At 42.1% G+C, this 20,402-nt stretch overlaps 4 non-coding genes and 23 pseudogenes across 4 annotated transcripts; all 27 read right to left on the bottom strand.

The window, feature by feature from the left end:
* Window positions 1-11,523: 11,523 nt before the first annotated feature.
* Window positions 11,524-11,642, bottom strand: LOC136746133 (uncharacterized; annotated as a pseudogene).
* A 213-nt stretch (window positions 11,643-11,855) lies between these two features.
* LOC136746139 (uncharacterized) lies at window positions 11,856-11,974 on the bottom strand (annotated as a pseudogene).
* A 216-nt stretch (window positions 11,975-12,190) lies between these two features.
* On the bottom strand, window positions 12,191-12,309 carry LOC136746142 (uncharacterized; annotated as a pseudogene).
* A 215-nt stretch (window positions 12,310-12,524) lies between these two features.
* Window positions 12,525-12,643, bottom strand: LOC136746100 (uncharacterized; annotated as a pseudogene).
* A 216-nt stretch (window positions 12,644-12,859) lies between these two features.
* Window positions 12,860-12,978, bottom strand: LOC136746132 (uncharacterized; annotated as a pseudogene).
* A 213-nt stretch (window positions 12,979-13,191) lies between these two features.
* On the bottom strand, window positions 13,192-13,310 carry LOC136746151 (uncharacterized; annotated as a pseudogene).
* A 214-nt stretch (window positions 13,311-13,524) lies between these two features.
* LOC136746205 (uncharacterized) lies at window positions 13,525-13,643 on the bottom strand (annotated as a pseudogene).
* Window positions 13,644-13,858: 215 nt separating this feature from the next.
* LOC136746136 (uncharacterized) lies at window positions 13,859-13,977 on the bottom strand (annotated as a pseudogene).
* Window positions 13,978-14,190: 213 nt separating this feature from the next.
* LOC136746150 (uncharacterized) lies at window positions 14,191-14,309 on the bottom strand (annotated as a pseudogene).
* A 215-nt stretch (window positions 14,310-14,524) lies between these two features.
* LOC136746110 (uncharacterized) lies at window positions 14,525-14,643 on the bottom strand (annotated as a pseudogene).
* A 214-nt stretch (window positions 14,644-14,857) lies between these two features.
* LOC136746154 (uncharacterized) lies at window positions 14,858-14,976 on the bottom strand (annotated as a pseudogene).
* Window positions 14,977-15,191: 215 nt separating this feature from the next.
* Window positions 15,192-15,310, bottom strand: LOC136746126 (uncharacterized; annotated as a pseudogene).
* A 217-nt stretch (window positions 15,311-15,527) lies between these two features.
* Window positions 15,528-15,646, bottom strand: LOC136746114 (5S ribosomal RNA). Its single transcript, XR_010816299.1, has one exon. It is a non-coding gene; the product is annotated as a 5S ribosomal RNA (ribosomal RNA).
* Window positions 15,647-15,859: 213 nt separating this feature from the next.
* Window positions 15,860-15,978, bottom strand: LOC136746148 (uncharacterized; annotated as a pseudogene).
* Window positions 15,979-16,192: 214 nt separating this feature from the next.
* Window positions 16,193-16,311, bottom strand: LOC136746203 (uncharacterized; annotated as a pseudogene).
* Window positions 16,312-16,526: 215 nt separating this feature from the next.
* LOC136746135 (uncharacterized) lies at window positions 16,527-16,645 on the bottom strand (annotated as a pseudogene).
* A 213-nt stretch (window positions 16,646-16,858) lies between these two features.
* Window positions 16,859-16,977, bottom strand: LOC136746147 (uncharacterized; annotated as a pseudogene).
* Window positions 16,978-17,192: 215 nt separating this feature from the next.
* On the bottom strand, window positions 17,193-17,311 carry LOC136746109 (uncharacterized; annotated as a pseudogene).
* A 214-nt stretch (window positions 17,312-17,525) lies between these two features.
* On the bottom strand, window positions 17,526-17,644 carry LOC136746153 (uncharacterized; annotated as a pseudogene).
* Window positions 17,645-17,859: 215 nt separating this feature from the next.
* Window positions 17,860-17,978, bottom strand: LOC136746124 (uncharacterized; annotated as a pseudogene).
* A 217-nt stretch (window positions 17,979-18,195) lies between these two features.
* Window positions 18,196-18,314, bottom strand: LOC136746103 (5S ribosomal RNA). The gene has a single exon (XR_010816298.1). It is a non-coding gene; the product is annotated as a 5S ribosomal RNA (ribosomal RNA).
* Window positions 18,315-18,531: 217 nt separating this feature from the next.
* On the bottom strand, window positions 18,532-18,650 carry LOC136746119 (uncharacterized; annotated as a pseudogene).
* A 210-nt stretch (window positions 18,651-18,860) lies between these two features.
* Window positions 18,861-18,978, bottom strand: LOC136746115 (uncharacterized; annotated as a pseudogene).
* A 216-nt stretch (window positions 18,979-19,194) lies between these two features.
* Window positions 19,195-19,313, bottom strand: LOC136746188 (5S ribosomal RNA). Its single transcript, XR_010816332.1, has one exon. It is a non-coding gene; the product is annotated as a 5S ribosomal RNA (ribosomal RNA).
* A 211-nt stretch (window positions 19,314-19,524) lies between these two features.
* LOC136746186 (5S ribosomal RNA) lies at window positions 19,525-19,643 on the bottom strand. Its single transcript, XR_010816330.1, has one exon. It is a non-coding gene; the product is annotated as a 5S ribosomal RNA (ribosomal RNA).
* A 224-nt stretch (window positions 19,644-19,867) lies between these two features.
* Window positions 19,868-19,986, bottom strand: LOC136746106 (uncharacterized; annotated as a pseudogene).
* Window positions 19,987-20,195: 209 nt separating this feature from the next.
* On the bottom strand, window positions 20,196-20,313 carry LOC136746108 (uncharacterized; annotated as a pseudogene).
* Between the last annotated feature and the right edge of the window lie 89 nt (window positions 20,314-20,402).

Here is a 20,402-nt window from a genome sequence, read left to right as displayed (position 1 = left end):
CCTTCCGGTCTATGGTACGTAGGGAGGGCGGGACTTCCGGCTGTCAAAATTGTAAGTGATGCTGCCATCATACCGTTTGACATTGTCTCCAAGGTTCTCATCGTGAATAACAAACAAAATTCAAACTACCTTCTGGCCTGACCTTCTAGCTTGACCTAATCTTTCTTAAGTATACAAGAGAGAAAAACAGGTGTGAGAAAAGAATTTCTAACTTTCCTTCCATACATACATACATACATACATACATACATACATACATACATACATACGGAAAATAAATAATAGAATTTTGAATCACAATAAGATGTTATCAAGTACAGAAAAAGAAAATGTAATAAAATGTGATCTTAAATACATACAAATAAAGAAAATTGGTTTACTATTTCCAGATTCCTTTTTTGAAATACAATGACATGCATTACAAATGAGTATTTACATTATATTTACAGCCGGTGCTCGTGTGTCACTGTGTCCCTCAGGCTGTGGTAGGCGCTGACATATTGGGCAGCCAGGGTGGCTGTGTGTCCCTCCCCCAGGAGGACTGACCGTTTTTCTTTTTTCTAAGTTTTGTCACAGGTTGGGTGGGCATCCATTATGTTGTTACAGAATGTGTCCCTTATTTTGGGCTAAAGCTTTCCGTGGAGGGGAACGTGGATCAGTTTGTACCATTTTTGGGAAGATCTGCCTTGTTGGGGCGGAGCTGTGATCCAGGTGAACAGCAGATCGGGCATAGGTGGGCATGTGGGCAGAGGAGTAGGAAGGCCGGTCAAGCAAATAAGCTTGCTAAGGTACGCAGCAGCAGCAAGCAGCCCCCCCATCCAGCCAGCCAGCCAGTCTGGCTAGCAGTGACTGAGTGGTTGACAGACGGCAAGCAACGGAATGTACGTGCTCTGTGATGTCATAGCAGTCAGCTGAGAGAGGCTCGTGATGTCATCGCTGAGCTGTCTGTCTGTCTGTCTGTCTCTCTCTCTCTCTCTCTCTCTCTCTCTCTTCCTCTCAATTCAATTCATTTGTATTGTCAAAGCAATTGGACATACATACATACATACATACATACATATATATATATATATATATATATACATACATACAAACATCCATACATGCTAGAAAGTCATTACTATGTTATCTTAAAGGCTAACTAAGCAGAACATATATCATTATAGAACAGAGTTCATAGGTCAACACATGGTTTTAGGGAACAGGCTCGTAGGTCATACCGTTTGACATTGTCTCCAAGGTTCTCATCGTAAATAACAAACAGAAATCAAACTATCTTCTGGGCTGATCTTCTAGTTTGACCGTATCTTTCTTAAGTATACAAGAGAGAAAAACAGGTGTAAGAAAATAATTTCTAATTTTCCTTCTACACATATATACATACATACATACATATGTAGCGTTATGTTGGGTGTATTTGGATAAGAGCATTTGGGCTCTGAGCTGAAGCACGGATCTAAAGAAGACCTCTCCCCCCCCCAAAGTTATCAGATTTCCTTAGCTCATCAGCTTGGAACTGGTTTGCATCAACGTGACAGTTTTGGGGAGGATGGCACCGAGAAGAGGCCAAATAGTTTGGAATTCTGCTATGAGATGTCTGGAGAAAGGGGCCTGTAGGTGATAAAAACTCTTTGAAGTGGACGAGAGCCGAAATCCCGACATAGAGCTACGAACCCGGGCCAACCGGCATTTCCAAAAGATGGCATGGATTGACATCAGTCATAAATCAAGCCCCCCTCCAATAGGACACTGGGGGCTGAAACCGAAATCCAATCTCAAGAACTCAGGGACCAATCACCTACTGATCTGACAGACTTTAAGGAACAGCGGACAGTCTTTCTCTCTCTCTTTCTCTCACCTGAACCAGAAACTCGCTGCCACAGCTCAACCTGTAGCTCTGTTGCCAGAACCGGAATCAGAAACCAACCAAGTCTTTGCCGGCAACAGAAGAGTTAAACTGGGAGAAGGAGATTGAGCCGTACGAAGAATTCTTTTAAAGGACTTTATTAAATAAATAACTTTACAGACCCACCTGATCAGTGGAGTTTTACAGCTGGACAATTGACTAAGTCGACTGAATACGAAAGTGTCAGTCACTTAAATAGCTATTTGAGTCTTAAGAAACTTGACCCTTGGAATAAACAGGGCCCTGCTTTCCTCAAAGACTTTGTCTTCAAGTAACTACGGTGGAACCCTGCTTACAAAGAAGATTTTGTGCACAACCTTGGAGCATTCAAACCAGTGGAAAATCTGTTTGGAAAAGACTCTACATTCCCGAAACCCCAACTTACAGGTGCATCGACTGAGTGGAAGTTCTTGGACAAAGCCGAACCGGACTGCCTTTGTTCCAAACCACACGGACCTCGTGCCGAGTGCTGTTATCTGAGCCCGAAGGCAGAGAGGCCTCTCTGCGACGAAGTTCACATAAGTTTAACAGTTTGGAGTTTGTGATTCATGACATTTGAGAAATCAATTAGAAATGTTAATCTGTGATTCATAACTCTAGAATGTGTAATATCATTTAGTTTTCTTAAATATAAATGTGTGTTGCATTAAACTGTTTTGTTGATAATTTTAGAAATAAAATCTGTCAACCCCGAGAAATATCTTCTCATTCCTGTTTAACTGTTTAGTCTGAAATTGACACAAGTTAATAGACATTAGATTATTGGTGGCCCTGCCTATCCTTAATCATTGAATAATAATCAGTTAAGGGAAATTGTGGTAACAAATAGGATCTTTCTCGGCACCTAAACGTAAATGAGACTGATATATATATAACGAGAAGTTACCCGACATAAAAACGAACCTGCGTAGTTATTTAATGTCTGACTAATAATACTAACGAGAGACTCACCTTCGTCTTACTAACCGGTATTGTAGTCAATGTGTTTATAACCTTTTTTGTTTAACGATTTGTTAAACGGAATGTACGTGCTCTGTGCTGTCATAGCAGTAAGCTGAGAGAGGCTCGTCATGTCATCGCTGAGCTGGCTGGCTGGCTGGCTCTCTGTGTGTGTGTGTGTGTGTGTGTGTGTGTATGTGTGTCTCTCTGTCTGTCTGTCTGTCTGTCTCTCTCTCTCTCTCTCTCCCTCTCAATTCAATTCATTTGTATTGTCAAAGCAATTGGACATGCATACATACATACATACATATATATGGAAAATAAACAATATGTGTACATCTCTTTCGGCATTAGTGGTGCCCTCACAGATGTGCAAGTTACATGACAGACAGACAGACAGACACACACACACTTTCACACACAGACAGACAGACAGACAGACAGACACACGCATATTATGGGTCTTTGTTGGGTAGTGAAATGGGTAGCATCAGTCGCAGTGTGGGTAATGTCAGGGAGCCAATCATAGTCCCCGTTATTTGCATATCGTGGCGCAAAGCATTCTGGGAAAAGCAACTAAACACGTTTAGTCATGTATTTGTCCATAGTTTACACATGAGATGAACGAGACAGTATGACGTATTGAGCACCTAGGATTCCTCATGTGTATGTGAGGGGCAGAGGAACCGGATCCCAAGTGTGCGTCCCTGGTGCTATAGGTTTCAAAGCATGCAGGGGAATAGGCACCCCACCCTGACACCTACAGAAGACTGGATAGGGAGATATAAATAGCAATGGGGAGACTCTTGTACTTGGTGTGGCTCTATCCATATAGTGGGGCCAGCAGCCACTTAGCAGGTGCAGCAATAGAAGCTCAGCCTGGGGAGACTGGATTTAGCATTTCCTCTCCATTTTGATAACTATCCATAATCATTTCTGCAAAATACTTCTATGATACCTATGTATGTTTTTTACTTGTACTATATTATACTATCAAGTATCAGTGTACACATACAATGTGACCTGTTACATTAATACAGAGGCCACGGAAGGCCAGATCACTAATAGCCACTGTCCCCTGATATTACACTTTTTTACAATCACTTTGGCACTCATTTCAGAACCTTGATGTCATTTTTCAAAACTCTAGACACTAAACTCACACCCGATGATCAAAATGCACATTTTTCAAAACTCTAACACTTTTTTACAATTGCTTGGATACAATACACATCAACCTCAGATCATTTGTTCATTGAACTAAAATGACACAACTTACATCAAAGTATTACCATTTCAAAATGCAATTCACACATTACATCTGAGATCACTGTCTATTCATTTCATTACAGAGATCTAACTATCAATTGATACAGCTGCTCAAAATGATAAGTGACTGTTGCATTACTCTTAATGCATAGTTTTATGGAAACTGACAAACAGTATTCCATGTTTCGATCATGAAAGTTTCAGGATAATGAGATCCATTGACACCAATAACCGAGGAGCATGGTTTCTTAGGGTTACCATAGACTTGACTGTGTCTTCTTGTTTGTGAAGGAACAGGACTGTGTTTTCCTGTCTGGGTTCCCGCAGGCTTAAGTGGGTTTGACCTACTATTAGAAAAAAAAAAAAAAAAAGGAGCGCTAATTAATTGTTCAATATCTGATACGCCGGTAATAATATAAAATAACGTGTTTATAGTTTATAGAAGTTTATAGTGTTTATGGTAAATGAAGAAAAGTCATTAAGTTATATACAAGTTCTATAAATGCAAACATTGAAAAGCATGTTTGTTGTTATTCCTATATAGGATTTAGTATTATTTGTGTTTTCTTGTTTTTTGCTATGTTTTCTCCCCTGTCGTTTATTGTTATTTTGCGGGCTTGCACGCCTTGGTTGTTGTGTACAAAACGATACATAGAAAATGGGAAAACGTGTTACTGTGTGGGAACAGCTCTAGTAAGACGGGCGACCCGCCACTTAAAGGTACACATGTAAGGTACATGTATGATAACTATGGAGTGAAGCGGTGCGTTTGACTGGACAATAGGTGACAGAAAATTAAGGTTTCCAAAAGATGGGACTTTTGATTCAGATAGACTTGAGCACCTAAAAACGGTTTTGCAAAATAGGAATACAAAGCATTAAGAAATGAGAAACCAAAGCTAGCTATCTTAAAACATTTGTTAGAGAAAAGAAAGAAAAGACAACAGGCATAATTCAATCTGAATGCCCCGAAGACAAATTAAAAATATATATATATATATGTTTTTCAGTATAAATGACAGTCCTCAAGATACTGAAGGAAAATTACTAGATAAGTAATAAATAAGGGTAGTTTGAGACACTGCAGGTCAATATAACATGCCAACCAAAACCATGGTATCTGAATTTACTATGGATATACATTAATATGTGTCTCTTTGTATGTTTGTACGTTTTCAGTTTGCGCAAGGTAAATGTCCATATTTTGACTTTTTCATGTACTGTATAGTCCAGAATATGACTAAGAGAGTCATAAGTCACAAATAGTTACAGAATGATAGCTAAAAAACGCCAGTTAAATATGTTGTAATAACAGACCTACAAGAAAGTCAGCATTTAACTGTACACAGAATGCTATTGCAAACAGAAATAATAATACAAAATTAAGTTATTTAAATAGGTCTTACGAATACAGAAGTTAAAAGTAACATGTTAGAAATGGAATTAGAGCCAAATTTAGAAATAGGAATCCGAGGCAACCACAAACATTCGGTGAAGGTTTCTTACATATTGATAAATAGATAACCAGATACTCCAGGAAATTAACGATGTGCTCATTTGGAAGCTATGAGTTCCACAATGAAGAGTTTTTAAATCCCTAGTAATAGATCCCTAAATACAATGTGTAGGTAAGAAATTAACTATTGATCAGTTCAATCTGGATTCGGGAACAGTTCTTCTGAACCTGTACTGGTGTAGATTGGACTTCAATAGGAGGAAGTGACACAATAAAGACATGAGCCGCGCAGGAGGACAGTCTTAGTGCCCACGCAGGTTCTTAGTTGGGGAAATCATTGACTGGACACATTTTTTGAAAATGTGCTTTCCTGAAGTACCTGGACATCATTATTGAGATCAATGAAAAGGCTTATTTTCCAAAGATTAAATACATTCATTAACTACAATAATGTAGTGAAATGTATATAAATAGTAATAATACAAATCGATCAAATATAACTTGCATTTTCTTGTAAGAAATTAGGAATAGGAGAAAGAACAGCTGTTGGGATGCAGTGCGATGTTATCCAAAATTGAAAGCGGTTGAGAAAGGAGAGTTTGTTCTGTGTGAGACAAATGTACTGCCACGAGAGACTCTGATGGTGATTGACTGGAATATGAGGGAAAATAATGAAGTTACTACAGGTATAACTAAAGGTGTAACATAACTAATTTAATGAAACATAGTCATGGCAAGTTATAAAACTGTTTGGAAATAGTCCTTTCACAAACAGAAATACCCTATCAATTAGGAAGAGGGGGGCAGGGGGCAAGGGCCGTATGTGCTCCTCTGCTCCCCCTGTTCGCCTGAGCAGACAAGCAGCCTGAGATGAGAGAGAGAGAGAGAGAGAGAGAGAGAGAGAGAGAGAGAGAGAGAGAAGTCAGAGACAAGGCAGAGACTGTAAGTACGTGTAAGGGTTCATAACTTATTACAAACAGAGCAAGAGTGTAATGAATGGTAATTTACACTGCTTGTATTAATAATGATAATAATATTGATGTTGATACAGACGAATACATCACATACTAGATGACAACCGCATAAAACTAATAATAATGAAAATAGGAATAATAGGAGTATGGAAATAATTTCAAATTATGGTTTATTGGTAAAAAATGAATTGAGAAACAAAGATTAATAACTGCCATCATTTACCCAACTACTATTAACTATGGTGTTGAAGGAGCTGCTGTAATAGTTATTGTAATGTTCTCAGGTATTTAAGTTAGATAAAAGGACAAAGATAAGCACATTGTTTTGAAACTTTGACAACTCCACACAAAAAGAGTATCTACACTAGGAAGTAAAGCTGATTCAATAAACACAGGAGATATGATGCTGCTGACGACAGCTGAGTGCTGTACTGAAATAATTTGATAAATGAGATAAATTGGAATCAAGATTATTATTATTTTGAATTGTCCCTTTACTAGAAACCTTATAGATTGTGCGAATGTCAACTAATGTGATAGAGATGCCTTTTATAAGGACGATCTCTGATGTTGTGTGAACCACACATTGTGTCTTCAGACTGATTTATTCCACATGGCAGATATGCATATTATGAATCGTGTCCTGAAGGAACCGATGTCTGACCCATATGGAGAAGATGCTGGTGTTCTTGTTGAGACACAGTAGGCCGAGGGCGCGGCTTTAAAGACAGCCTCACAGCAACTTGAACAGACCAATGCTGAGGTCCACTACGCTGAAGTGATGCTTGACTCAGTGGAGAAATAAGTTAAAATACTATAATTAAAGGTTTTCCAGATTATAGGAATCTACAATATATTGTGAAACTGCTCAGATGACGTCCGCAGTAGCACATATTCTTCTATTGATAGTTTAATTTATAATGTACTATTAGTGGAGATGTCACATTATTCAAATGAATAGAATGACAGCCATGAAGTCAGAATCAGTCCATTGCCCTTCACTTAAGATTTGTACAATGTATAATGTTTATAAATCAAAACGCAACAAATATATGTACAATACAGTTTACAAACTGAATTTGTAAAAAAGAATGTTTTGCTGACTTTTGTATTCTCTTTGAAGCAACAAAATGTATGTGTTATGTATGTCGTAACTAGGGTTTGACTTTTATGACCTGGGGCTGGATGAAATTTAATTTGAGATGCACTGTAAAAGCTCCAGGAAATTGCAACTGGCCACTGCACCTTCCATAAGAGAGCTCAAACATTTGCTAATGCATTGGTTGCCTCACAGGCACTCTTTCCCTGGTTTGCCCATGTGGCGCATGGTGTTGGCCACACGGGCAAAGGGGGGATGTGTGCATCAGTCTTTTAAATTGGTTTGCCCCAGGTTTTATAGTAACAGCTTAGCAATATTGTAGAACTTGCCACATTTGTCAAGCTCATAATCCTGCAATATGCAAATAGATTGTGTTCAAAAGCTTAAATGTTGTGGATATGAATATATACTTGTAATAATATATAGGTGTTCTAAATGGGTTGAAGCCTATCCCGTAGGAAGGCTGAAGTAGTAAAAGTAGCAAAAATACAGTTAAGGGATGTTATATGTAGATTTCGCATTCCAGGGAAATTTCCAGTGATAGGAACACTCACTTCACTGGGACAATAGTGCAGGAACTATGCAAAGCCCTGCGAGGTAAACAACATTTTCACTGCCCCATCAGGCTCAGTCAGCTGGAGCAGTGGAGAAACAAAATGGGATATTAAAGAATAAGCTGTCTAATATATGCAAACAAACAGGACTCAAACGTCCAGATCCCCTTCCTATAGTCCTAATGACAATGAAATCGTCAGCAAATTGAGAAAAACAGGTCTTTCTCCGTGTGAGATTATTATGGGATGACTTATGAGACTCTCCATCACTCCTCCATTGTCTGTAAGGGAAATGGACATCCACTTGATGGATGATGCTATGTTGTCTTTTTGTATGGGACTAACACGTGCTTTCGAAGCTGTCCATTCACAGATGAAAGCCGCCCAGACTGAACCATCCCAGCAGGTTTACCACCCCTTCCAGCAAGATGACTGTGTATATCAAAGCACACAAGAGAAAGTCCTCCCAACAGCCCAGGTGGACAGGGCCCTACCAGGTGCTCCTGACCACCCACACAGCTGTGAAGTGCCTAGGAACGACGACATGGATCCACTCCTCACACTGCAAACTTGCCAATCGAGGCGATCAGCACAACCCTGGTGGAGAACAGAGGGATAAAGGAATTGTTCTTCCACATCAGATTTGACATTACTGTATGTATGCAGGCCCTTGTAATTGCTTTTCCAATACTGCCAACTGGTTATTGATGATTGATTTCACATTGTGGTACGAGTATCGAGTGAAATGCGTGCTATCCACCTCAACAACACAGCGATAACATGGAGCCGGCAGGTGATCCAGGTCACAATAGAGGTCAAGCAGTGGGAGGAGGAAGACGTGGTGGTCAAAGGTGTAGCGTAAGGTACACTTATAAAATTCAATTAAAGAAGTGAATTTATAGTATCACCTTATCACGAATCCTGGAATCTTGTAGAACTCATTTTCTGTAATAATTGGATGCAGACACCAATTCCAAAGATATAAATTGTCAAATTTATTCAAAAACAAAGACTAAATGTAGCACTACACTAATTATACAAAAGGGAAAAACTAATTAAAATTCAACTCTAGATCAACAAATCAAAGACAAATCACTTCCGTGACCAAATCAAAGACCATGGGATCGCATATGATAACACACAAATCATTAAACAAAAAAGGTTATAAACACATTGACTACAATACCGGTTAGTAAGACGAAGGTGAGTCTCTCATTAGTATTGTTAGTCAGACATTCAATAACTACGCAGGTTAGTATTTATGTCAGGTAACTTCTCGTTATATATATATCAGTCTCATTAACGTTTAGGTGGAGAGAAAGATCCTATCATTACTTGTTACCACAATTTCCCTTAACTGATTATTATTCAATGATTAAGGATAGGCAGGGCCACCTATAATCTGGTGTCTATTAACTTGTGTCAATTTCAGACTAAACAGTTAAACAGGAATGAGAAGATATTTCTCGGCGTTGTCAGATTTTATTTCTAAAATTATCAACAAAACAGTTGAATGCAACACACATTTATATTTAAGAAAACTAAATGATATTACACATTCTAGAGTTATGAATCACAGATTAACATTTCTAATTGATTTCTCAAATGTCATGAATCATGAACTCCAAACTGTTAAACTTATGTGAACTTCGTCGCAGAGAGGCCTCTCTGGCTTCGGGCTCAGATAACAGCACACGGCACGAGGTCCGTGTGGTTTGGAACAAAGGCAGTCCGGTTCGGCTTTGTCCAAGAACTTCCACTCAGTCGATGCACCTGGAAGTTGGGGTTTCGCGAATGTAGAGTCTTTTCCAAACAGATTTTCCACTGGTTTGAAGGCTCCAAGGTAGTGCACAAAATCTTCTTTGTAAGCAGGGTTCCACCGTAGTTACTTGAAGACAAAGTCTTTGAGGAAAGCAGGGCCCTGTTTATTCCAAGGGTCAAGTTTCTTAAGACTCAAATAGCTATTTAAGTGACTGACACTTTCGTATTCAGTCGACTTAGTCAATTGTCCAGCTGTAAAACTCCACTGATCAGGTGGGTCTGTGAAGTTATTTATTTAATAAAGTCCTTTAAAATAATTCTTCGCTCAATCTCCTTCTCCCAGTTTAACTCTTCTGTTGCCGGCAAAGACTTGGTTGGTTTCTGATTCCGGTTCTGGCAACAGAGCTACAGGTTGAGCTGTGGCAGCGAGATTCTGGTTCAGGTGAGAGAGAGAGAGAGAGAAAGACTGTCCGCTGTTCCTTATAGTCTGTCAGATCAGTAGGTGATTGGTCCCTGAGTTCTTGAGATTCGATTTCGGTTTCAGCCCCAAGTGTCCTATTGGAGGGAGGCTTTATTTATGACTGATGTCAATCCATGCCATCTTTTGGAAATGCCGGTTGGCCTGGGTTCGTAGCTCTATGTCGGGATTTCGGCTCTCATCCACTTCAAAGAGTTTTTATCACCTACAGGCCCCTTTCTCCAGACATCTCATAGCAGAATTCCAAACTATTTGGCCTCTTCTCGGTGCCATCCTCCCCAAAACTGTCACTTTGATGCAAACCAGTTCCAAGCTGATGAGCTAAGGAAATCTGATAACTTTGGGGGGGGAGAGGTCTTCTTTAGATCAGTGCTTCAGCTCAGAGCCCAAATGCTCTTATCAAAATACACCCAACATAACGCTACATATGTATGTATGTATGTATATATGTGTAGAAGGAAAATTAGAAATTATTTTCTTACACCTGTTTTTCTCTCTTGTATACTTAAGAAAGATACGGTCAAGCTAGAAGGTCAGCCCAGAAGATAGTTTGATTTCTGTTTGTTATTTACGATGAGAACCTTGGAGACATTGTCAAACGGTATGACCTACGTGCCTGTTCCCTAAAACCATGTGTTGACCTATGAACTCTGTTCTATAATGATATATGTTCTGCTTAGTTAGCCTTTAAGATAACATTGTAATGACTTTCTAGCATGTATAGATGTATATATGTATGTATATATATATATATATATATATATGTATGTATGTATGTCCAATTGCTTTGACAATACAAATGAATTGAATTGAGAGGAAGAGAGAGAGAGAGAGAGAGAGAGAAAGAGAGAGAGAGAGACAGACAGACAGACAGACAGACAGCTCAGCGATGACATCACGAGCCTCTCTCAGCTGACTGCTATGACATCACAGAGCACGTACATTCCGATGCTTGTCGTCTGTCAACCACTCAGTCACTGCTAGCCAGACTGTCCCTAAGACAAAGTGTACAATACTTCAATTATATCTCCTCCAGACTGAAAGAGAGTATTACGAGCTACGATGAAGTTACCCAAGAGACGTATAAAGCTTGCAGCACCTGGTATTTCCAGGAGGTCACCCATCCAAGTACTGACCAGGACCTGCCCCGTTCAGCTTACGCGATCTGACGAGATCGAGCGCGTTCAGGACGGTGTGGACACAAGCCGAGAGGCCTGGCTGCATGATGTCTCTTAATGGTTGGCGGGTATTGACGGAACTTCCAGCAAAAAAAAAAAAAAAGAAAAACGGAGGGAAAAATATCAGTGCAGCAAAGGATGTTGAAAGTAGCCAGGTACGTGTACAATACTTCAATTATATCTCCTCCAGACAGAAAGAGAGTATTAAGAGCTACGATATAGTTACCCAGGAGACGTAAAAAGCTTGCAGCACCAGGTTTTTCTAGGAGGTCTCACATTCAAGTACTGACCAGGTCCTGCCCCGTTTAGCTTCCGAGATCTGATGAGATCGGGCGCATTCAGGACAATGTGTCCGCATGCCAAGAGGCCTGGCTACATGATGTCTCTTAAAGGCTGGAGGATATTGACGGAACTTCCAGCAAAATAATGAAGAAAAAAGAAAAATGGAGGGAAAAATATCAGTGCAGCAAAGGGTGTTGAAAGTAACCGGGTACGTGTACAATATTTCAATTATATCTCCTCCAGACTGAAAGAGAGTATTAAGAGCTACGATAAAGTTACCCAGCAGACGTAAAAAGCTGGCAGCACCTGGTATTTCCAGGAGATCTCCCATCCAAGTACTGACCAGGTCCTGCCCCGTTTCGTTTCCGAGATCTGACGAGATCGGGCGCGTTCAGGTCTGTGTGTCCGCAAGCCGAGATGCCTGGTTGCATGATGTCTCTTAAAGGCTGGCGGATATTGATGGAACTTCCAGAAAAAAGAAAAAATAAAAAGAAAAATGGCGGGAAAAATATCAGTGCAGCAAAGGGTGTTGAATGTAGCCGGGTACGTGTACAATTCTTCAATTATATCTCCTCCAGACAGAAATAGAGTATTAAAAGCTACGATGAAGTTACCCAGGAGACGAAAAAGCTTGCAGCACCTGGTATTTCCAGGAGGTCACCCATCCAAGTACTGACGAGGCCCTGCACCGTTTAGCTTCCGAGATCTGATGAGATCGACCGCGTTCAGGACGGTGTGGCCGCAAGCCAAGCAGCCTGGCTGCATGATGTCTCTTAAAGGCTGGAGGGTATTGACGGAACTTCCGGCAAAAAAAAAAAGAAAAAAGAAAAATGGAGGAAAAAATATCAGTGCAGCAAAGGGTGTTGAAAGTAGCCGGGTATGTGTACAATTCTTCAATTATATCTCCTCCAGACTGAAAGAGAGTATTACGAGCTACGATGAAGTTACCCAAGAGACGTATAAAGCTTGCAGCACCTGGTATTTCCAGGAGGTCACCCATCCAAGTACTGACCAGGACCTGCCCCGTTCAGCTTACGCGATCTGACGAGATCGAGCGCGTTCAGGACGGTGTGGACACAAGCCGAGAGGCCTGGTTGCATGATGTCTCTTAATGGTTGGCGGGTATTGACGGAACTTCCAGCAAAAAAAAAAAAAAAGAAAAACGGAGGGAAAAATATCAGTGCAGCAAAGGATGTTGAAAGTAGCCAGGTACGTGTACAATACTTCAATTATATCTCCTCCAGACAGAAAGAGAGTATTAAGAGCTACGATATAGTTACCCAGGAGACGTAAAAAGCTTGCAGAACCAGGTATTTCCAGGAGGTCCCACATTCAAGTAATGACCAGGCCCTGCCCCGTTTAGCTTCCGAGATCTGACGAGATGGGGCGCGTTCAGGACGGTGTGGTTGCAAGCCAAGAGGCCTGGCTGTATGATGTCTCTTAAAGGCTGGAGGGTATTGATGGAAATTCCAGAAAAAAAAAAAAAAAAAGAAAAACGGAGGGAAAAATATCAGTGCAGCAAAGGGTGTTGAAAGTAGCCGGGTACGTGTACAATTCTTCAATTATATCTCCTCCAGACTGAAAGAGAGTATTAAGAGCTACGATGAAGTTACACAGGATACGTAAAAAGCTTGCATCACCTGGTATTTCCAGGAGGTCACCCATCCAAGTACTAACCAGGCCCTGGCCCGTTTAGTTTCCAAGGTCTGACGAGATCGGGCGCGTTCAGGACGGTGTGGCCGCAAGCCAAGAGGCCTGGCTGCATGATGTCTCTAAATGGCTGGAGGATATTGACAGAACTTCCAGCAAAAAAAAATGAAAAAAGAAAAATGGAGGGAAAAATATCAGTGCAGCAAAGGGTGTTAAAAGTAGCCGGGTACGTGTACAATACTTCAATTATATCTCCTCCAGACAGAAAGAGAGTATTACGAGCTACGATGAAGTTACCCAAGAGACGTATAAAGCTTGTAGCACCTGGTATTTCCAGGAGGTCACCCATCCAAGTACTGACCAGGACCTGCCCCGTTCAGCTTACGCGATCTGACGAGATCGAGCGCGTTCAGGACGGTGTGGACACAAGCCGAGAGGCCTGGTTGCATGATGTCTCTTAATGGTTGGCGGGTATTGACGGAACTTCCAGCAAAAAAAAAAAAAAAGAAAAACGAAGGGAAAAATATCAGTGCAGCAAAGGATGTTGAAAGTAGCCAGGTACGTGTACAATACTTCAATTATATCTCCTCCAGACAGAAAGAGAGTATTAAGAGCTACGATATAGTTACCCAGGAGACGTAAAAAGCTTGCAGAACCAGGTATTTCCAGGAGGTCCCACATTCAAGTAATGACCAGGCCCTGCCCCGTTTAGCTTCCGAGATCTGACGAGATGGGGCGCGTTCAGGACGGTGTGGTTGCAAGCCAAGAGGCCTGGCTGTATGATGTCTCTTAAAGGCTGGAGGGTATTGATGGAACTTCCAGCAAAAAAAAAAAAAAAAAGAAAAACGGAGGGAAAAATATCAGTGCAGCAAAGGGTATTGAAAGTAGCTGGGTACGTGTACAATTCTTCAATTATATCTCCTCCAGACTGAAAGAGAGTATTAAGAGCTACGATGAAGTTACACAGGATACGTAAAAAGCTTGCATCACCTGGTATTTCCAGGAGGTTACCCATCCAAGTACTAACCAGGCCTTGGCCCGTTTAGTTTCCAAGGTCTGACGAGATCGGGCGCGTTCAGGACGGTGTGGCCGCAAGCCAAGAGGCCTGGCTGCATGATGTCTCTAAATGGTTGGAGGATATTGACAGAACTTCCAGCAAAAAAAAATGAAAAAAGAAAAATGGAGGGAAAAATATCAGTGCAGCAAAGGGTGTTAAAAGTAGCCGGGTACGTGTACAATACTTCAATTATATCTCCTCCAGACAGAAAGAGAGTATAAAGAGCTACGATGAAGTTACCCAGGAGATGTAAAAGCTTGCAGCACCAGGTTTTTCTAGGAGGTCTCACATTCAAGTACTGACCAGGTCCTGCCCCGTTTCGTTTCCGAGATCTGATGAGATCGGGCGCGTTCAGGTCTGTGTGTCCGCAAGCCGAGATGCCTGGTTGCATGATGTCTCTTAAAGGCTGGCGGATATTGATGGAACTTCCAGAAAAAATAAAAAATAAAAAGAAAAATGGCGGGAAAAATATCAGTACAGCAAAGGGTGTTGAAAGTAGCCGGGTACGTGTACAATTCTTCAATTATATCTCCTCCAGACAGAAATAGAGTATTAAAAGCTACGATGAAGTTACCCAGGAGACGAAAAAGTTTGCAGCACCTGGTATTTCCAGGAGGTCACCCATCCAAGTACTGACGAGGCCCTGCACCGTTTAGCTTCCGAGATCTGAAGAGATCGACCGCGTTCAGGACGGTGTGGCCGCAAGCCAAGCAGCCTGGCTGCATGATGTCTCTTAAAGGCTGGAGGGTATTGACGGAACTTCCAGCAAAAAAAAAAAAGAAAAAAAAAAAATGGAGGGAAAAATATCTGTGCAGTAAAGGGTGTTGAAAGTAGCCGGGTACGTGTACAATTCTTCAATTAAATCTCCTCCAGACAGAAAGAGAGTATTAAGAGCTACGATAAAGTTACCCAGGAGAAGTAAAAAGCTTGCAGCACCTGGTATTTCCAGGAGGTCACCCATCCAAGTACTGACCAGGCCCTGCCCCGTTTAGCTTCCGAGATCTGACGAGATCGGGCGCATTCAGGACGGTGTGGCCGCAAGCCAAGAGGCCTGGCTGCATGATGTCTCTTAAAGGCTGGCGGGTATTGACGGAACTTCCAGCAAAAAAAAAAAAAAAGAAAAACGGAGGGAAAAATATCAGTGCAGCAAAGGATGTTGAAAGTAGCCAGGTACGTGTACAATACTTCAATTATATCTCCTCCAGACAGAAAGAGAGTATTAAGAGCTACGATATAGTTACCCAGGAGACGTAAAAAGCTTGCAGAACCAGGTATTTCCAGGAGGTCCCACATTCAAGTAATGACCAGGCCCTGCCCCGTTTAGCTTCCGAGATCTGACGAGATGGGGCGCGTTCAGGACGGTGTGGTTGCAAGCCAAGAGGCCTGGCTGTATGATGTCTCTTAAAGGCTGGAGGGTATTGATGGAAATTCCAGAAAAAAAAAAAAAAAAAGAAAAACGGAGGGAAAAATATCAGTGCAGCAAAGGGTGTTGAAAGTAGCCGGGTACGTGTACAATTCTTCAATTATATCTCCTCCAGACTGAAAGAGAGTATTAAGAGCTACGATGAAGTTACACAGGATACGTAAAAAGCTTGCATCACCTGGTATTTCCAGGAGGTCACCCATCCAAGTACTAACCAGGCCCTGGCCCGTTTAGTTTCCAAGGTCTGACGAGATCGGGCGCGTTCAGGACGGTGTGGCCGCAAGCCAAGAGGCCTGGCTGCATGATGTCTCTAAATGGCTGGAGGATATTGACAGAACTTCCAGCAAAAAAAAATGAAAAAAGAAAAATGGAGGGAAAAATATCAGTGCAGCAAAGGGTGTTAAAAGTAGCCGGGTACGTGTACAATACTTCAATTATATCTCCTCCAGACAGAAAGAGAGTATTACGAGCTACGATGAAGTTACCCAAGAGACGTATAAAGCTTGTAGCACCTGGTATTTCCAGGAGGTCACCCATCCAAGTACTGACCAGGACCTGCCCCGTTCAGCTTACGCGATCTGACGAGATCGAGCGCGTTCAGGACGGTGTGGACACAAGCCGAGAGGCCTGGTTGCATGATGTCTCTTAATGGTTGGCGGGTATTGACGGAACTTCCAGCAAAAAAAAAAAAAAAGAAAAACGAAGGGAAAAATATCAGTGCAGCAAAGGATGTTGAAAGTAGCCAGGTACGTGTACAATACTTCAATTATATCTCCTCCAGACAGAAAGAGAGTATTAAGAGCTACGATATAGTTACCCAGGAGACGTAAAAAGCTTGCAGAACCAGGTATTTCCAGGAGGTCCCACATTCAAGTAATGACCAGGCCCTGCCCCGTTTAGCTTCCGAGATCTGACGAGATGGGGCGCGTTCAGGACGGTGTGGTTGCAAGCCAAGAGGCCTGGCTGTATGATGTCTCTTAAAGGCTGGAGGGTATTGATGGAACTTCCAGCAAAAAAAAAAAAAAAAAGAAAAACGGAGGGAAAAATATCAGTGCAGCAAAGGGTATTGAAAGTAGCTGGGTACGTGTACAATTCTTCAATTATATCTCCTCCAGACTGAAAGAGAGTATTAAGAGCTACGATGAAGTTACACAGGATACGTAAAAAGCTTGCATCACCTGGTATTTCCAGGAGGTTACCCATCCAAGTACTAACCAGGCCTTGGCCCGTTTAGTTTCCAAGGTCTGACGAGATCGGGCGCGTTCAGGACGGTGTGGCCGCAAGCCAAGAGGCCTGGCTGCATGATGTCTCTAAATGGTTGGAGGATATTGACAGAACTTCCAGCAAAAAAAAATGAAAAAAGAAAAATGGAGGGAAAAATATCAGTGCAGCAAAGGGTGTTAAAAGTAGCCGGGTACGTGTACAATACTTCAATTATATCTCCTCCAGACAGAAAGAGAGTATAAAGAGCTACGATGAAGTTACCCAGGAGATGTAAAAGCTTGCAGCACCAGGTTTTTCTAGGAGGTCTCACATTCAAGTACTGACCAGGTCCTGCCCCGTTTCGTTTCCGAGATCTGATGAGATCGGGCGCGTTCAGGTCTGTGTGTCCGCAAGCCGAGATGCCTGGTTGCATGATGTCTCTTAAAGGCTGGCGGATATTGATGGAACTTCCAGAAAAAATAAAAAATAAAAAGAAAAATGGCGGGAAAAATATCAGTACAGCAAAGGGTGTTGAAAGTAGCCGGGTACGTGTACAATTCTTCAATTATATCTCCTCCAGACAGAAATAGAGTATTAAAAGCTACGATGAAGTTACCCAGGAGACGAAAAAGTTTGCAGCACCTGGTATTTCCAGGAGGTCACCCATCCAAGTACTGACGAGGCCCTGCACCGTTTAGCTTCCGAGATCTGAAGAGATCGACCGCGTTCAGGACGGTGTGGCCGCAAGCCAAGCAGCCTGGCTGCATGATGTCTCTTAAAGGCTGGAGGGTATTGACGGAACTTCCAGCAAAAAAAAAAAAGAAAAAAAAAAAATGGAGGGAAAAATATCTGTGCAGTAAAGGGTGTTGAAAGTAGCCGGGTACGTGTACAATTCTTCAATTAAATCTCCTCCAGACAGAAAGAGAGTATTAAGAGCTACGATAAAGTTACCCAGGAGAAGTAAAAAGCTTGCAGCACCTGGTATTTCCAGGAGGTCACCCATCCAAGTACTGACCAGGCCCTGCCCCGTTTAGCTTCCGAGATCTGACGAGATCGGGCGCATTCAGGACGGTGTGGCCGCAAGCCAAGAGGCCTGGCTGCATGATGTCTCTTAAAGGCTGGCGGGTATTGACGGAACTTCCAGCAAAAAAAAAAAAAAAAAATAGAAAAAGGGAGGGAAAAATATCAGTGCAGCAAAGGGTGTTGAAAGTAGCCGGGTACATGTACAATTCTTCAATTATATCTCCTCCAGACAGATAGAGAGTATTAAGAGCTACGATAAAGTTACCCAGGAGACGTAAAAGCTTGCAGCACTAGGTATTTCCAGGCGGTCTCACATTCATGTACTAACCAGGTCCTGCCCCGTTTAGCTTCCGAGATCTGACGAGATCGGGCGCGTTCAGTATGGTGTGGCCGCAAGCCGAGATGCCTGGCTGCATGATGTCTCTTAAAGGATGGCGGGTATTGACGGAATTTCCAGCAAAAAAAAAAAAGAAAAATAGAGGGAAAAATATCAGTGCAGCAAAGGGTGTTGAAAGTAGCCGGGTACGTGTACAATTCTTCAATTATATCTCCTCCAGACAGAAAAAGAGAATTAAGAGCTACGATGCAGTTACCCAGGAGACGTAAAAAGCTTGCAGCACCTGGTTTTCCAGGAGGTCACACATCCATGTACTGACCAGGCCCTGCCCCGTTTAGCTTCCGAAATCTGATATGATCGGGCGCATTCAGGACGGTGTGACTACAAGCCAAGAGGCCTGGCTGCATGATGTCTCTTAAAGGCTGGCGGATATTGACGGAACTTCCAGCAAAAAAATAAAATAAAATGAAAAATGGAGGGAAAAATATCAGTGCAGCAAAGGGTGTTGAAAGTAGCCTAGTACGTGTACAATTCTTCAATTATATCTCCTGGAGACAGAAAGAGAGTATTAAGAGCTACGATGAAGTTACCCAGGAGACGTAAAAGGCTTGCAGCACCTGGTATTTCTAGGAGGTCTCCCATCCAAGTACTGACCAGGCCCTGCCCCGTTTAGCTTCCGAGATCTGACGAGATTGGGCGCATTCAGGACGGTGTGGCCACAAGCCGAAAGACCTGGCTGCATGATGTCTCTTAAAGGTTGGCGGGTATTGACGGAACTTCCAGCAAGAAAAAAAAAAAGAAAAATGGATGGAAAAATATCAGTGCAGCAAAGGGTGTTGACAGTAGCTGGGTACGTGTACAATTCTTCAATTAAATCTCCTGCAGACAGAAAGAGAGAGTTAAGAGCTACGATAAAGTTACCCAGGACACGTAAAAGCTTACAGCACCTGGTATTTCTAGGAGGTCTACCATCCAAGTACTAACCAGGCCCTGCCCCGTTTAGCTTCCGAGATCTGACGAGATCGGGCGCATTCAGGACGGTGTGGCCACAAGCCGAAAGGCCTGGCTGCATGATGTCTCTTAAAGGTTGGCGGGTATTGACGGAACTTCCAGCAAAAAATAAAAAGAAAAAAAGAAAAAAGAAAAATGGATGGAAAAATATCAGTGCAGCAAAGGGTGTTGAAAGTAGCCGGGTACGTGTACAATACTTCAATTATATCTCCTCCAGACAGAGAGAGAGTATTAAGAGCTACAATAAAGTTACCCAGGAGACGTAAAAGCTTGCAGCACTAGGTATTTCCAGGAGGTCTCACATTCATGTACTGACCAGGTCCTGCCCCGTTTAGCTTCCGAGATCTGACGAGATCGGGCGCGTTCAGGATGGTGTGGCCGCAAGCCGAGATGCCTGGCTACATGATGTCTCTTAAAGGCTGGCGGGTATTGACGGAACTGCCAGCAAAAAAAAAAAGAAAAATACAGGGAAATATACCAGTGCAGCAAAGGGTGTTGAAAGTAGCCGGGTACGTGTACAATTCTTCAATTATATCTCCTGGAGACAGAAAGAGAGTATTAAGAGCTACGATGAAGTTACCCAGGAGACGTAAAAAGCTTGCAGCACTGGTATTTCTAGGAGGTCTCCCATCCAAGTACTGACCAGACCCTGCCCCGTTCAGCTTCCGAGATCTGACGAGATCGGGCGCATTCAGGACGGTGTGGCCACAAGCCGAAAGGCCTGGCTGCATGATGTCTCTTAAAGGTTGGCGGGTATTGACGGAACTTCCAGCAAAAGAAAAAAAAAAAAAAAATAGAAAAA

This window comes from Amia ocellicauda, unplaced genomic scaffold (genome assembly GCF_036373705.1).
Source record: "Amia ocellicauda isolate fAmiCal2 unplaced genomic scaffold, fAmiCal2.hap1 HAP1_SCAFFOLD_96, whole genome shotgun sequence".
Taxonomy (NCBI): Eukaryota; Metazoa; Chordata; class Actinopteri; order Amiiformes; family Amiidae; genus Amia; species Amia ocellicauda.
This window is presented reverse-complemented; position numbering and strand designations above follow the sequence as displayed.